Here is a 16,708-nt window from a genome sequence, read left to right on the forward strand (position 1 = left end):
TGGTTGCACCAGGTCTTAGTTGTGGCAGGCGGGGCTCCTTAGTTACGGCAAGTGAAATCTTAGTTGCGGCATGTATGTGGGATCTTAGTTCCCCTACCAGGGATCAAACCCATGTCCCCTGCACTGGGAGCGCAGAGTCTTAACCGCTGTGCCACCGGCGAAGTCCCTCTATAAAAATTTTAAATAGAAATTTAATCTGATTCAATTTAACCAATTAAATCACAACTCTACCCCAGTTCTAACAGTAGGTACTGGAGACAGACAAGGTCAAGGTTCATTTCTGGAGACCCTCAGTGTCTTTGAGAACAGACTTAAAAATCATGCTATTGTATGGTAAGAATTACAATAGAAGTTTAAGTATTTAAACGAAGTTTAAATTAGTTCTTTGGAAAATTTCAGGGTGTGTCTTTAACTTTAGGGAGGGGCTGATTGAGTATCATTATAAAAAAGCCTCACAAAGGAGAAACACTCTACAAAACTGAAGGATCTTAAGTGCTCATCAAGCATAAAAAATGAAGAGCAGTGCATTCCATAAGATGAAACATCTTATGGAATGAGTGCAGAATGCATGTGGAGGAGAAAAAGAGGTCAGAAAAGTCAGTTAGGCCAGGATCACAAAGGCTATTTCATGCCTAACAAGAATTACTAATATTGGGCTTCCTTGGTGGCGCAGTAGTTGAGAATCCGCCTGCCGATGCAGGGGACACGGGTTCTTGCCCCGGTCTTGGAAGATCCCACATGCCGCGGAGAGGCTGGGCCCGTGAGCCATGGCCGCTGAGCCTGCACATCTGGAGCCTGTGCTCCGCAACGGGAGAGGCCACAGCAGTGAGAGGCCTGCGTACCGCAAAAAAAAAAAAAAAAAAATTACTAATATTTTAATGTCAACTAGGAGTTACAAACTCAAAGGCCCAGAAGAAGTCAGGCAGATTAAATAACAGAATAAAGTGGCTAGCACTAGGGGACTGTAAGAAATGGTGGCAACTGTGGAAAACTAAAGAGCTCATGCCATGTCCAGGAGGGGCAGCCATATTTATTTAGTTCTAACTCAATGTTTCCATAAAGAAATGCAGTTCCAGTGTTGTTGGATCTTCCAGTTTCTCAGAAGAATTTGGAAATCTGGATATTTTAATGTGAAAGTCCCCTGAGTTTGAACAATTGGATCTATAGGCAGCTCTATGCAGTTGCTAGTTTACAATCTCAGTGTTCATATGGGGAATAATAATAAAAAAATAACATTTTAAACTAAGAAGTAGTTTAAATTACATGCACACTTTGGAAAAATAACTAGGTCATTTGTTGTAGAAGGTGTGAAGGAATAAAAATTTTTTAGATAATTCTACATAAGTAAAAACCAGAGACTTCTTTTTCTTCTGTCACTTCTTTTTTAATTTATTTTTTAATTGGAACACCTCTAAATCACAGCTATAGTAGTCAGACTTGAAAGAGTGAGTTTTGAATGGAAGGAAGAGAAACATTCTGTGAATATGAAAGATTTCTTAGAGAAAGCAAGTGTTGGATACCAGGTGTGACAGTCCCTCAGAGTCTTAACAAAAGTAATGGTAATTGTTAATTAGTAATTAATTATAGGAACTCAAACAAATGATGATAATTGATGATAATTTTAAAAAATGTTTTTGAGAATGTATGTCAGTTTTCTGTGACTTTTCTACAAATCAAGAAATTACCTTAAGCAAATAGTCAGGAAAATTCTTTTAAAATGTATCTTGAATTTTTCCTTTCCAACAACATTTTATACATTCTAAGGTGTAATAACTTATGATTACTGGCAGCAAGTTTTGAGTTCACAGGGTCACTGATTCTAATATTTTAGTTAAAACTACTTTTTAGTACCCATCTGTATAATATCCAATAAAGAAAAGCATTTTCAAAGGTCCAAAGATTGCCTTATGGATGGATTAAAGAAACTCAATTTATTTTAGTGGCTAACTGATTTCTAAACACTTTTTGAGCAGACTTTTTTTTTTGTAACTCCATGGGACTGCAGATTTGAGGCAACTTGTAAATGCCCATCAATTGACTAATGATAGCTCCATAGATGCTCAGTAGTTTGAAACACAGGGATGTTAAACTTATAGTAATTCAGAGAAAAGGCTTAAGCCTTGAAACTGCAAATCACTAGCAGTAAGGCGGTGACCAAGAATGGCTATTTAATCTATTTAACCTTTTGGAACCTCAGGTCCATCATTTGTAACTTGTTATGGAATTAAATGTTTGGGAAAGTGCCTAATACCAATCCTAGACCATAGTTAATCTCCAATTAATGTTACTTTTTTCTCAAATACATGTCTACTTTCAGTCTATTTACAAGAAATACCCTGATGAGAGTTGAAAAATAGTTACATCATCACATCTGTAATTACTATAATAAGCTCACAAATACATAGGAAAAAATAAAAGAGATGCTTTATATTTATATGGTGATTTAATTCCAATTTGTTTTTATCCATCCTCTAATTTTGTTCATCATGCTGTGCATTCATCTTCATTCTCCATACTCTAATCACAGTGGACTTTTCGAAAGGCAAATTTAGCTTCCCAGTGCTTTTAGGATAAAGACAAAGCTCCTTATAATATGGCTTCCACAGGTTGTATTAGCCTGGTTCCTACCTACTGACCTAGCACCATGGCCCTTCACTGTCTTCTGTAGCCACACGAGCTTCTGTTCCCACTCCTGCATTCTCCCGATGCTCCCTCCCACTGCACAGCCCTTACAGAGAACTGTCCTCTCTGCCCTTCCCATACCTCTTTGCCCAAATACCTCCCAATCCCAGATGACAGATCACTTACCCCAAAACACCACCCTTCAACACTTCTTTATAATTGCTTAAAATCCACAATGTTCAAGGGCTCCTGCTGCCATGTTCCTGTGTGAGATTAACTGATTAGCAACTATCTCCCTCAGGGCGGTTTAGTTCCATGAGGAATGGAACAGTGTCTGGTTTCGTTCACCATTTTATCCCCAGCACCTACTGAACAGTATTTACGGAATATTTGTTGGATAAATACAAGTCTGAGTGTAGCTAAGGCATATATTATGTCCAGCGAAGAGCAGCAGAATGGAGTGGTTACAAGCACAAACTTTGGAGCTAGACTGCCTGTGTTTGAATCCTGGATCTTTACTTTTTATTTATTTATTTTATTTATTTTTTATTTTTTGCGGTACGCGGGTCTCTCACTGTTGTGGCCTCTCCCGCTGCGGAGCACAGGCTCCGGACGTGCAGGCTCAGCGGCCATGGCTCGTGGGCCCAGCCGCTCCGCGGTATGTGGGATCTTCCCAGACTGGGGCACGAACCCGCGTCCCCTGCATCAGCAGGCGGACTCTCAACCACTGCGCCACCAGGGAAGCCCCTGGATCTTGATTTACTAGTTATGTGACTTCAGGCACGTAAATAAACTTCACCTGTGAAATAATAATAGTGTCTACATCATAGGGTTGCTGTGAGGGATGTATGAGTTTATTCGAAAAGTTCCTGAAATAATGCCTGACACGTAGTAAGGTTTTCTGTTTTGTTTTGTTTTCTCACAAGATCAACTGTTTATTGATTTTTTTCCTAAAATACTATACATTTAAAGAAACTTCTAAACTGAAAAGACGACAATTTTTGGTACATCTGTAGCAAAGGAATAAGGATTTCTGCTGGTAAGTTTTCATGACAAACAGACACACATCCATTTTCCAAGCAAGACATGAAGCTCACTGGAAACATTGAATAAAATGCATAGCTTGTGATAGCGGCAGCCATTTCTCCAATGTCTGAGTTGCACAAAATAAAGGCTTTCCCTCCCTCCCTTGCCCCGTGATTACAGTGTAGCTTCCTACCCCAGCACGTCTGCTCCCTGATGACTAAGGATGCTCAGAAGAGACCCTTGTGCTACAGGGTGAGACCCAGGTTTTGTTTGCTCACGAGGAATAAATATGTTTGTTAGAAAACTGAAACAAAGAGAAGTTTTTAAAAAAATGATATAAAATTCAGCCTGCAGCTTCAATGACCTGTTGGGGATTTTATGATCACTGAAACACATTGGCAGTCTCAAAAATATTCCACATTTCCATTTTCATACCTTGCCGTCTGGGATAACTATCAAGATATTATATTTCTCCCCCAAATAGAACTTCCTTCTTTTAGTTCTGTCCCCTCATAATTGTAGTTTTTCAAACTTCAAAAAGCGTAGTATAGCTTTTATTCTTTCCTTACCTCTTCCTACTGTGGCCAATAAGTCACCAAACCAGCTCACTGTTATTTTCTAATAAATATGTATTGAAATGTCCTGCCCCTTTCAACATAGTATTGACATTCTTACTTTAAATCCTTTAATATCTCACGTATGAACAAATGTAGAAACTTCACAAAATATTCTTCCTATTTTAACCTCAGATCTTTCTAACACAATCTGCACATCATCATCATATTAATCTTTCTAAATTTAATGGTTTCAGTCTCCAGCTCACTGCCTACCAAACAAGGATTCAAATGCTTAAGCCTTGCAGCTATCAACTTAATCTGTCCATCTACAAAAAGTTCTCCCCATATACTCTTCACACCAATCAAGTTGGTCTATTCACTCTCCCTAGAATATCCTTACATGTTTCCAACTTCAATATTTGGTTCATTAACCACGAATTTACATTGTATTTGCTTTTTCTCTGTGTCCATCTATTTGCACCAGGTCTGGGCAATTCAAATTCTAGTGCTTCCATGGAAACTTCTCTAAGCACTCTGACAAACTGACTTGTTTTCTGAGCCCCTATAGAATCTACTGTCTATATCAGTAGATGTCCATGTACAATGATGTGTTTCAATTGCTTAAGAGTTAAGTCTCCAGATGTTTGTGATTTAAAAAAAAAACAAAAACCCACTGATCTAACAGTTTAAAACTGAAAACCTTTTAAGGACTATGGCAATTAAGGCAGTCCCCTTGGCCCCTTATTCATTTGCTTATATTTTTTCTTGAGCAGCAATGAAAGGATTGGTGTGACAGGGAGCCCACAGCACCCATAACCCTTAGGCACCCATGCGGGTATATTGCACAGTATGTAGGAACCCATGATCTTTCCTCAGTCTGACTCTTCCCCTGCCTTTTCAGCTGTAAAATAAAGCACGATCATCTACCCATTTCTTCATGTACAAAATCCTGGACCAATCTCCCTAACCATTCTATCTAATCCATCACCAAATCCTGCCAAGCCTGCCAAGTGTATATCCCAAAACCATCTACTTGTTTCTAGTACTACTGCTACCATCCTAGGCTAAATTGTCATAATTTCTCACCTGACCTGGACAATAGCTTCTTAAGTGGGTCCTCAGTTCCATTTTCACCTTTCCTAATCCATTCTGCACACTGCTAATGTTATCTTTCCAAAAGATTTGATCATGTTCCTGTTCAGTGGTATAATATTGTTCTTAAAATAGATGAAAACATCCAACAAAACTTAGCTCTGGTCTCACCTCTTGATGCTCTAGTATTACATTCTAGTATCCAGACACTCATTTTCCTTTAGTTCCTCAAAGTCATCCTGCACCTCCACATTTAAGGGCTTCCATATGTGCTATTTTCTGTATTCAAAACACTCAGTGTTCCCTCCCTACCTGGCTAATGCCCATTCCTACCTCAGAATTATAAAAAAATCTTTCTACAAGACTAAGTTAGGTCTTCCTCTTACTTACTCATATACTTGGACTTTCCCATACTTAGTCATAACACAGCTGTAATTCACTGTTGACTTCATTATTAGCTTAAAGTTATTCTCCCTTCCCTGCTACTCCACAAGTTACCTTGTCCTGCATATTTTAGGTGTCCAATAAATATTTATTGAAGAATTGATAAAATGTCATCAATGTAATATATGTTATGGTGATACAAAGTTTGAGAACCATTAGTATATATCATTTATTGAGCACTTACCACTGATATCTGTATTTTTATATGTTCATATTTTATTTTCTTAACTAGACTGTAAGCCCTTTGAGAGGTGACAGTAATGCTTTAATCTTCTTTTTAGTTATCTTCATCTTGAACACAGTTATCACTCAATAAATATCTATTTGTTGAAAAATCTAGAACAGCATCTTTAAATGATACTTTATATAGGGTGGTTAGGAATGGCCTCAGACGAGGGATGACATTTGAACAGAGATGTGAAGGGAGTGAGGAACAAGTCATACATGCATGTGAGGAAGGACTACCCTAAGAAGCTAGAAAAGCAAGTGCAAAGGCCCTGTGGTGGGTGGAACCTGCTTTTTGGGTTCAAAGAACAGCAAAGAAGCTAGTATGGCTGCAGCAAAGTGGGGTGAGGGGAAAGTCATAGGAAATTATATCAGATAGATAGCTGGGGAACAGAGCACATAGTGCTTACAGACTTAGAAAGATTTTGGGCTTTTACTGCAAGTGAGTCAAAGTGCCATTGGAGAATTTTGAGCTAGGAGTTGACATGATATGGCTTAAGTTTTAAATTATCTGATGATTTAATCCATGAAAAAAACTTACTTACTGACCTAGAGTAAGTACTTAGTAAATGTTTGCTTTATTATCATATCACGTGGTATTCATTTAGTCTGAGAAAAAAGATCAGACATTTACGTTTCAATCTTTAAGCAATGCTTAAATATAGCAAATATGACAAATAGAATAAAATGTGGTGTTGTTGCTCTTATTAAATTATTAACATAATAAATAAATTAATGAATATAATTATAACAATATAAATTATAATAATTTATAATATAAGTGATAGATGTATATTTATACATATGTAAATGTACATATGAATTGCTACATTATTTCTTATATGGAGCAGTGATGCTAGCAAGGCATTCATTAGACAAGCAGCCTATACTGGTGTGAAATTAGACATGACTAGCAAAGTAATATAAACATCAAATACATACTAGATAGCTTCATGCATGATATGTAATGCATTTTCAAACTGCTAAGTGAAACAATAGAAGGTATTCATGTAGTCAGTCCCTAAAAGCTTAAGATACAGTTGAAAAGCTCTATATACTGTAAACTCAATTACCTCATGTAAAAAACATTATGCCATTAGCCTGTAATATACCAGTACCACATACCTTGGACCACACACACATCAATATGGTGAGCCACTTATATTTTAAATCACCAAGCAATCCCTAGACATGTTTAAATTAAAAAGAAGCTCTTTTCCCCTGATTTTCAGTCCCTTAAAAAAGGCTCTTGTTATAAAATCTGTGAATGTTCTTCATTAAGAAATGGCATGCATAATCATTATTGATTTGTTAAAATGACCAGAATTTCTCCAAAGCATTTAGTAACAGCTCATTTTAGAATGATTAATTTTCTATTTTCCATGTGGTGAGAGTGACTTTTCTTGACATAATATTCTATATCCACAGAGCTTTGAAACAGCAGTGACCACAATTAGTGCTATCAAATATCATGAAAACACTTCCCCAGTTATACTCCTTTCACAATCTTGTCTTGCCCATGTGCCTGCATGCAGTTAAATGCAGAATGTAAGCGTGTAAGGGGAAGAGATGATGTCATCATGGAAAAATTTGATCAGGTTTGCTTTTATGCTCAGGGGGCAATGTTCTGCTGGTGCTATGAAATCATGTAGATGAAAAATGTGTGTGTGTGTATGGGTGTGAGCCTCCTTCTTCTAATCCAGAATTTGTTTTAATTTTTTTCACGTTTTCTGGAATTTCAATTCAACATGTTTTATTTTTAGTCTTATGTTTCATATGTATTTAATGCAGCCAACATTTACACTACTAAACAATAGCTTACACTTTGAACTTTTTTTTTTTTTTTTTTTTTTGGTATGCGGGCCTCTCACTGTTGTGGCCTCTCCTGCTGCGGAGCACAGGCTCCGGACGTGCAGACTCAGCGGCCATGGCTCACGGGCCCAGCCGCTCCGCGGCATGTGGGATCCCCCCGGACCGGGGCACGAACCCGCGTCCCCTGCATCGGCAGGCGGACTCTCAACCACTGTGCCACCAGGGAAGCCCTACACTTTGAACTTTTGAAACAGTTTTCAAAAACACTTTTGAAGGAGAGTCCTTTATCAGCAGATCCATATAAACTTGTAGGCTCTGAAACTTGTCAAATTTCTAGATTAAATGCTGCCACCTGGCCTTTCTCCTTCTCCCCCCTCACTGTGGATTTTGGGGATTCTCAGCAGAGCATTAGAATAGGGCTAGAAATACCCTCTCTCAGATCTCTTAGCACAAAGAGCTCATCAGAAAGAAACTCCAATGTGAAAAGAATATTAGAACTTGGGGGAAAAAATGACTTGATTTTGCTCATGTAAAAAGGTCAGCAGCTACTCGTCTACAACAAGTAAGAAAGAAGGTAAACATAATAATAATAAAATTTATTTTACTCTCTTGCAATTTGAGGGAAATTCTGAAATAGTTCTGATTCTTGTCATTTGCTTCTTTTATGTAAAAAGCTGACTCAAACATGAGTGCTTGTCACAAAGGTTAATTCTATGCTTTGCACATGGTTATTTTCCATTTGGCTATACAAGGATCTATACACTTGTCCAAATAATTATAAGTATGTAAAGCCAAAATGTAGTTGAACTTCTAATTCCATCTACAGATAATTGAACATACTTTATACTGTTTTTAGTAATTTCCCCAAAGAACCTCAGCCTGCCTTTCTAGACACTGGCTTTCTTCACCACCCACCAAAAGAATTATACAGTAAGAGGAAGATTGGCAATTCTTCTATGATTCATTGAGAACAATCAAATGAGAATAATTTAGATTCTGACTTTGTAGTAATAAAAAGTAAGATTAAACAACGTAATAATGTATGGGTACTAGACATGGTCAAATGAATGTACTGAAATCCACTTAAAAACAATTGCAATAGGCCCATATAAGTGCACACTGGGCATTCCAGTGTGTGTACAGCCATTATTTTACAAAGCAGGTATTATTATTTTTAATTTGTATACCTTTTGATCTAGGAATTAGATGAGACATACTCAAAATAATGTTTTTAAAACTATGTGTTTGAAAACTTTTCAGTATATATTACTCTATGTTTTAAGTTCTATTCTAAATTTAGCCACATAATAAAATATTGCCTTTCTCTTTTTTAATCTGTGACTGCTTAAAATTCCTTTCTTCCAAATCATTTTGTATGCTTGATCTGAACATCTATGTACTACCACATACATATATTCTCCCTGATAGAGAGTAAATACCTTGAGTAGACTGTGTCTTTGTCACACCCATTCTCACCACCAACAGGTATGCACATAAATATACAGAGTAAATAACATCATCTCCTGTTCCTAGCATATACTCATCAATCATCTATCAAATTTCAAAATGACATGTATAAGTAGGACTCAATTATTATGAAATATTTGTAGTTCATAATATTCTATATTATTAAAAATTGATAAAATGATGAACTTGTTACCCTTTATGACTTTTTAAGTTTTCTTTTTGAGCTATCCACTGGTGAATAAAATAACACGTTTTTTGGAAAGCTAATAGCAGTATTTATTGCTCATGTTCCTAAACACTGGAATTTTCTGATTCCCTCTGCAGTTTTACAGAAACTGTACTTTTACCTTGGTCATTAAATAGCGTTTTGGTCGATGACTAATTAGGGGCTGAGAAGAAACAATAGTTCTTATGCTCTCATTTCACTCACCAACTATTTTACTGGGCAAAAGAGGCAGTTACTGGGAAAAAGATGTAAAAAAAGAAAAGAAATAAACATGGTGATTCCATCTTTACTGCTCCTTCAGTAATTGAAAACCACAACCCTTAATTGCCGTAACAATACCTCATTTCAGGTCAAAACTATCTATTGAGAACCTATTCCATGAAAGGCCCAACAATTATTCTTCTTCCTAATTCTCAATGGTGAGCAAATTCATAAAACTACTGGTTATCACTCATCTCATCCTTATTTTACAGGAACTATGGCAACATTACAAACAGGCCTTGAAAAGTAATCCCGAAACTAAATAAAACATTTGGATATTAATATGATCATTTCTATCATCATTTTTTTACCTTTAGATAATGCTCTGAACTCAAATAATAAATGTATCATGTGACTATCTAATAACATCTACAATTACCTAAATGACCGACCTCCTCCAGCATTCATTTACTAACTAGTTTAGACCTCCACGGTCTATTGCCTCAGCCAGTCTCTTGTCAGTACTTTTAATGTCCTCAGATCCTTGTTCTTCCCCTGCACCACCCTAAAATTCTCTAATCTGTTTTCTCCATTACTTAAAAAGTCAACTTTGTTCCATGTGATTTTGCACATCAAAGACTTCTGAGCTAAGCAAAACCAGCAGAGGGAGGAATTTTCAACTCGATAAGAATAAGTCTTCAGGATTAAAAATCATTTCATAACAATACCTGGATCTACAAGTAAATGTCTGCATTGGTCCATTTATTCACTCATTCATTTATTTATTCATCCAAAACATGTCAACTGAGCACCTATATGCCAGGTATTATGATGGACCTATATGTGAATAGAACACAAACCATATCCTCAAGGATCTTAGAGTCTAGTAAAGGAATAAAGAAAGAACAAGACAAGAAAACAACTAAATATAACAATAGGGTACAGGTGTTCTGACAGATGAGAGCCAATTTGTAGACCCTGAGCCCAGTGAATGAAAGGAGTGCTGATCTCAATCAAGTCTTTACTGTAAAGCTTCCTTCTTATAAAAGAGTCCTCAACTGTTTACTATGCATTAGGGAAAGAGAAATGCCTTGTGGGGATCAGGTGATAGATGGATATATGACCTAAGTCCACATTACACTATGACTATTGTGCCTTCCTGAATGTGTATTTGGCATGGATATTCTCAGCAACTGTCAGAATTTTTATTACCTGATACAGGGAATAACTTCATATTTGACAGAAGGACCAAATAAAATATCACAATTTTGAAAATATCAGAGATTCACACTACTATCAATGACTCAAACATTGCAAAGAAAGTAATTTTTATCATATCTCCATTCCATTCAAGGCCATATATAAGATAGATGGGATGCAAAGAACAGTGGGGAAATTATAATGAAGTAACAGTTTCAATCATAGTTGTTCCAGATGTGGTCTTTTCATTGAAGTATATGAACAAATATCCTGGTACTTGGCATGCATCTACTGATATGGAAGATGCAATTTTCTTAATCCTAATAAATAGAAAAATCCAGAAGCAGTTTACATATACTTGACAAAAATAACAGAACACTTACTATCCTGCATATCAAGCTCCAGCTCTGTGACATAGCCTACAGGGACTATGGGGATTTCAACATCCCACAAAGTACCAAACTCTTCTACTATATCATGATATTTTGCTGATTTGATATTGAAGAGCAGGAATAGTAGGCAAACTAGATGACTTCATAAAATACATGCATTCTAGTGGTGTAAGATAAATCCTATGAGAATCCAGGAAGGGGGCTTTGCCAACTAAGTAAAGTTTCTGGGGCCAGTAGTGGAGGCCATGTAGGAACATTGCCTTTTTTGTAAAGGATATCATGTAAGTGTTCCTAGCTTGCTATGGTTGTTTGATGGAGGTTGAATCCCTGTCTTGGGATACTAATGACCATGAAACTTGAACAGTTTATAATGAACTTAGCTCCAGATAATTAACTTGACCATATTTTTAGTTGGGCCCAGCAACACTCTATCATGGAGTAGAAGTGTAACATATGGAATTAGTTCAATCAGTCCTGAAGATCCAGGTAAATTCCACAAGCACATCATTCACTCCCTATCCTGCTCACTTTTCACACTACTTTTTTTCTCAGCCTGCACATAGAGTCCATATCAAGTCCCCTATGACTAGATGACGAGGGGTGAAAAAAAAGTCAAGAACATTTTTATATCATTCTACATTATACACTAACATTTACTGCTATAGCATTTAAGCCCCATTTAGGTATATCCCTGTAATATGGTATAGAACAGAAAAAACTGCCAATGGTAAAAACATTAACCAAGACATTTCATTGTCTCTGAGCTAGAGAAGGCGGGACAAGAGAATTTAATTTTATAATGGGGAATAATTTATTTTAACATATTTAAAACTTGAAGATATTTATATTTATTTCTGTTAATTCCTAGGAATTTGACTTTATCACTAACTTTCCTATTTTTTTTCATCTCTCCTCAATCCCAGGCAGAGAAATAACCCATCAAAAAAAAAATTTATTTCCATATCATTCCACCTATATTCCCTCCCTCTCATCATGATTCACTCTGTTGGTTTAATCTTGGCAATACATTTGCATTTCAAAATCATGGACTTCTTAAGGAATATACGATTATTTCAGGTGCATAACTAGATACAAACGCCTGTAGATTAATCACAGCTGAGATTTTCTTTTCAAGAAAAATCTTTTACCACTTCTACCATACTTTCTTGTTCTGTCAGAGACACCGGCAATACACACAAATTTCTGGATTTCTCTGAACTTAATCTTGGTAAGATGTTGTCTCAACAAAATGTGCTATTGATTTTTGAGGCAAAAAACTCTGATCTTTATGTCTTGTTTAATTCCTGGATGGCACAACATCCTGAGGTATTGCTATCTCACAGCTCAGAGAACTAGGTTTTCTTGATGGGCAAACATACTATAGGCCTTCTATCTGACTAGGATGTTCTTTCCGACAAACAAGGGCTGGATTCTACATTTAGACGGTGAATGTTCAGTTCCTTCCTTAGAGCATAATGTAGCATTCTACTAAGTAACAGAACTTCTTTTTTTTTTTTTTTTTCTTTTCCCTTCATGTACTTCAAACCTGATCTAACCACCCAGAGCTCTTTGAAGTCAAAGGAAACTCTGAACCCAGGGAAACTGATGTCTGGGGTAGAGACTCTTAAGATAAATGAGACAAACAGATAAGAATGTTAGGAGAAAAGGAGAGGTTGAATCCTTTGAGTATTTTGCACCATGTTGATGCCCCAGTGGTTCAGAAAATCGTGTACACAAATCAGCAAGTCATGATTAGGAAAAAGAACAGAGTAATTATACAATAGCAAGTGAACTCTCTAGACCAGGATATGAAAGTTCATACAACAATGTAACAATTATTTTGTCTTGATTGGAGACACCAAGTAACTAAGGGTCAAAAGGCATAAAACCTAACCTTGAACTTATCACTTGTTTTGGTTTTCTCATCCCAATAGGATATTGGAAAGATTAATAGTTTAGATTTTTGCCTTTAAAGTTCCTCAGCTAGGGGAATATTAACATTTATATTTATAATAAATTGATCATATTATGGTACATATAAAGTAATCAAAATCAAACTACACATTAAATTGCTGCACCCTGGTCTCAAATACTTGTAACCCAACTATGGTCTAACTCTGTGAAATCTCTGCATTGCTTCCATGCAAAATGAGAAAATGCACAGGCTAAGATTAATTACTTAAAGCTAAAAACATAGAGAGGCTATTTTTAAAATTGATCCATTGATGCTTGGAAAGAAAGAATCATAGGATATAATTTATTTTCATTCAGGGTATTTTATCAAGTCAGAATAGGCTATGAGTCATGCATTTATAACTAAAATATTAAATATGTAAACTGTTTAACATATTTATTATATTTACTTGCAAATATTAATAGTGTTTAAATCACTCTTAACACAGACATACTTCACACATACCAGACATAACTTACTCGCTCTGAAGTATTTACACAGCTGTAAAATCCCCAAATTAACTATCAATCAGGAAAAGTAAAAATATTGCTATGAGAATAAGAATATGAGATTTAAGCAGCTGGAAAAGAATTACAAAGGACTTCCTATAACGTGACTTTAGATGAGATCAAGTTTGCCGCTGATTTTTTTTTAAGTAATATTGTTTTAACATCTTTCTAAACATAACAGTTTCACTAATTCAGCAAAGTAATTGGCCAACTCATCTATCTTTGCCACTATTGTCCCTAATTTCAAAATGCCCAGGTGGAAAATAATTACTTACATACACACGTAAGCAAACAATATTGTGATCTTAATATTGTAACCTCCAATTTGAAAGTCTCCTTTATTCCTAAAGGAAATAGTTAATGTAAACTCAACTACGTGGGTCTTAGAAAATCTATTCTGGTTTAAACTTAGATTTAATAATGACAAAATATTGTAGAATATCATATAACAGCTATTTCTGTTTATAGACAAAGATGGACTGAAGACCATGACTCTTGAGAAAATTATATTTATGAACAATAATAGCCATGAAGATATTAGCCATTTGGCTTTTCAACTTTTGAAAAATTTCTCATAAAATGCAAAAAAGAAAAACTAGCTGTCTTTCCATTTTTCATAAAGTTAAGCACATGCTATTTTGATTTAAGCTGCACTGGAAGTAAGTTGTGAAATATATGAATTTTGCCAAGGACACAGAAGGCAATTTAGTCAAGAGTAATTGTGTCAACTTCTAACTCAGAGTAAATTTGATTTTTTGAGCATTGAAAGTTAGGTCATAGTGGGTTTTTTTAAACCTACACTTGTTTAATAATGATGGTTGAATTTTTATACTAAAACATTTATCATAATCAAAGTATTACTTGAGTTTTTTATTCAATTAAACAAATGGCTTAGGGTCAATAAATGAAAGGAAAATTTCCTTTGTTTCTTTTTATGTTTTACAGTTTTATTATAAAACTAATATAATTTGAAATAAACGTTTCAAAGGAAACAGCTAGCAAACTCCTGACTCATACCTATCCTCAACATTACATAGTACTATGGAGATTTGGGGCAAATGTATCAATACCTATATTTACATATAGTAGCTATCACATTAACTATAAACTTTTACAAGGTACTTATTTTTTTCTTCTAGTTTCCTCTAGTTAATCTAAAATTCTCATCAAGATCTCTTAACTCAAATGCATAAGAGAGGTAATATTTACCAATAGTCTTTTTTGTGTAATGCTCTTTGGCAGGCATAGATGCAAAATTATTAATCCTATTTTAAAGATCAGAAAACTAAGGTTCAGACACATCCACTCAATAGATAATAAAACTAGAACCCAAGCAAAATGTGTTCAACATCAAAGCCTTTATGCAATAGACTAGTGCTTTGTGGGCTATCTTACTCTTGACAGTCTTATAGTTCTATTCAGGGATCTTAACTTCTGTTTTAAAAAGCAAAAGTTGACAAAATAAACAAAATCAGAGAACTGTGCCTTAGTAGAGTTGCTTATTCTTTGTTACTAGGAAGGATTCAAGATCTTAATATGGAGGCAATGAGCTCTCTTTCCTCAACAATAAATAATACAAATAGAGGTTGCAGGACCTATATAATATTAAGATAATGCTTTCAAAAATCTGGGCACAACCCTTTTGTTTCCCTCTGTTAATTATTTTAGAGTAAATTTTCTATGCAAATTGTCCTCCTACTATGCATTATGTTTTCTCATTAGTGAACTGAAGTAAAAGCCAGTTACATTACAATGGAAGACACAGCAGAAGAAAAATCAGTTTCCTAACAGTCCTAACATTTTCTGCATTTTCATAAGCAATCTCTTCATATCTAAACTACGCATAGTGAACCAAAGTGAGAGAGCATTAGACTTGGAAAGGGGACGTCTACGTCAAGTTCTTGCTCTGTCACTTACTAGCTTCGTGATCGTTCATAAATCATTTAGTCTGCATCTAAATGCAGGAAAAAGAAAATGAACTCAGCGGTTCCCAAACTTTGCTGCACATCAGATTCACCTGCAGTGCTTTTTAGACATCCCAATCCCCAGGTCCTTCTCCATAGGGATTAAATCAGAATGTTCAGGTAAAGGAGCCAGGCCCCATAGTTTTTAAAGTTCTTCAGGTGATTCCTCTGCACAGCAAGGTTTGGGAGCCAATGAGTTAATTAACATTTTCACAGAGCTTCTTTTATTTTTTTATTTTAAAAATTTTTTAATTAAAAAATTTTTTAAACATCTCTATTGGAGTATAATTGCTTTACAATGGTGTGTTAGTTTCTGCTTTATAACAAAGTGAATCAGCTGTATGCATACATATATCCCCATATCCCCTCCCTCTTGCGTCTCCCTCCCACCCTCCCTATCCCACCCCTCTAGGTGGTCACAAAGCACCGAGCTGATCTCCCTGTGCTATGTGGCTGCTTCCCACTAGCTATCTATTTTACATTTGGTAGTATATATTAGTCCATGCCACTCTCTCGCTTCATCCCAGCTTACCCTTCCCCCTCCCCATGTCCTCAAGTCCATTCTCTATATCTGCGTCATTATTTCTGTTCTGCTTTTAAGATGGAAAAAAAATGAAGAGGCTTTGTATGTTATGTAATACTTTACAGAGCAATATAAAATATTATCCCCAAACTAACTACAGCGCTATAAAAAGAAACCCATTGTTTCAGGGAGCTTTATCTTTTGTTTAGATTTTAGTTCGGTAATCATAAAGAAATTTGACATAAATAATCAGTTTTACTTTTTTTTTGCCAGAGTTGCATAAAATTTAACAGCTTTTCCTTTTTCTTTTAAGCTGTCTTCAACAATATTTTAACCTCATTTTTTCTTACCTCTTTTTCTTCTCTGTCTAAAATTAAGAAAAGTAAAAAAAAAATAAAATTAAGAAAAGTGTCATCTACCTTGTTCCTTTCAAAAAATATCAAACACCACACTTTTATTATGTGTTTATAATAACCAGGTAAAATATTAGAACA

General features: G+C 35.6%; 1 protein-coding gene across 1 annotated transcript in view; it reads right to left on the reverse strand.

The window, feature by feature from the left end:
- Window positions 1-16,708, reverse strand: part of GAS2 (growth arrest specific 2) — a gene marked incomplete at its 3' end in the record, with an annotated part of 116,525 nt that overhangs the window by 86,631 nt on the left and 13,186 nt on the right. The gene's annotated exons all lie outside the window — the stretch shown is intronic.

This window comes from Hyperoodon ampullatus (assembly GCF_949752795.1).
Source record: "Hyperoodon ampullatus genome assembly, chromosome: 7".
NCBI lineage: Eukaryota > Metazoa > Chordata > Mammalia > Artiodactyla > Ziphiidae > Hyperoodon > Hyperoodon ampullatus.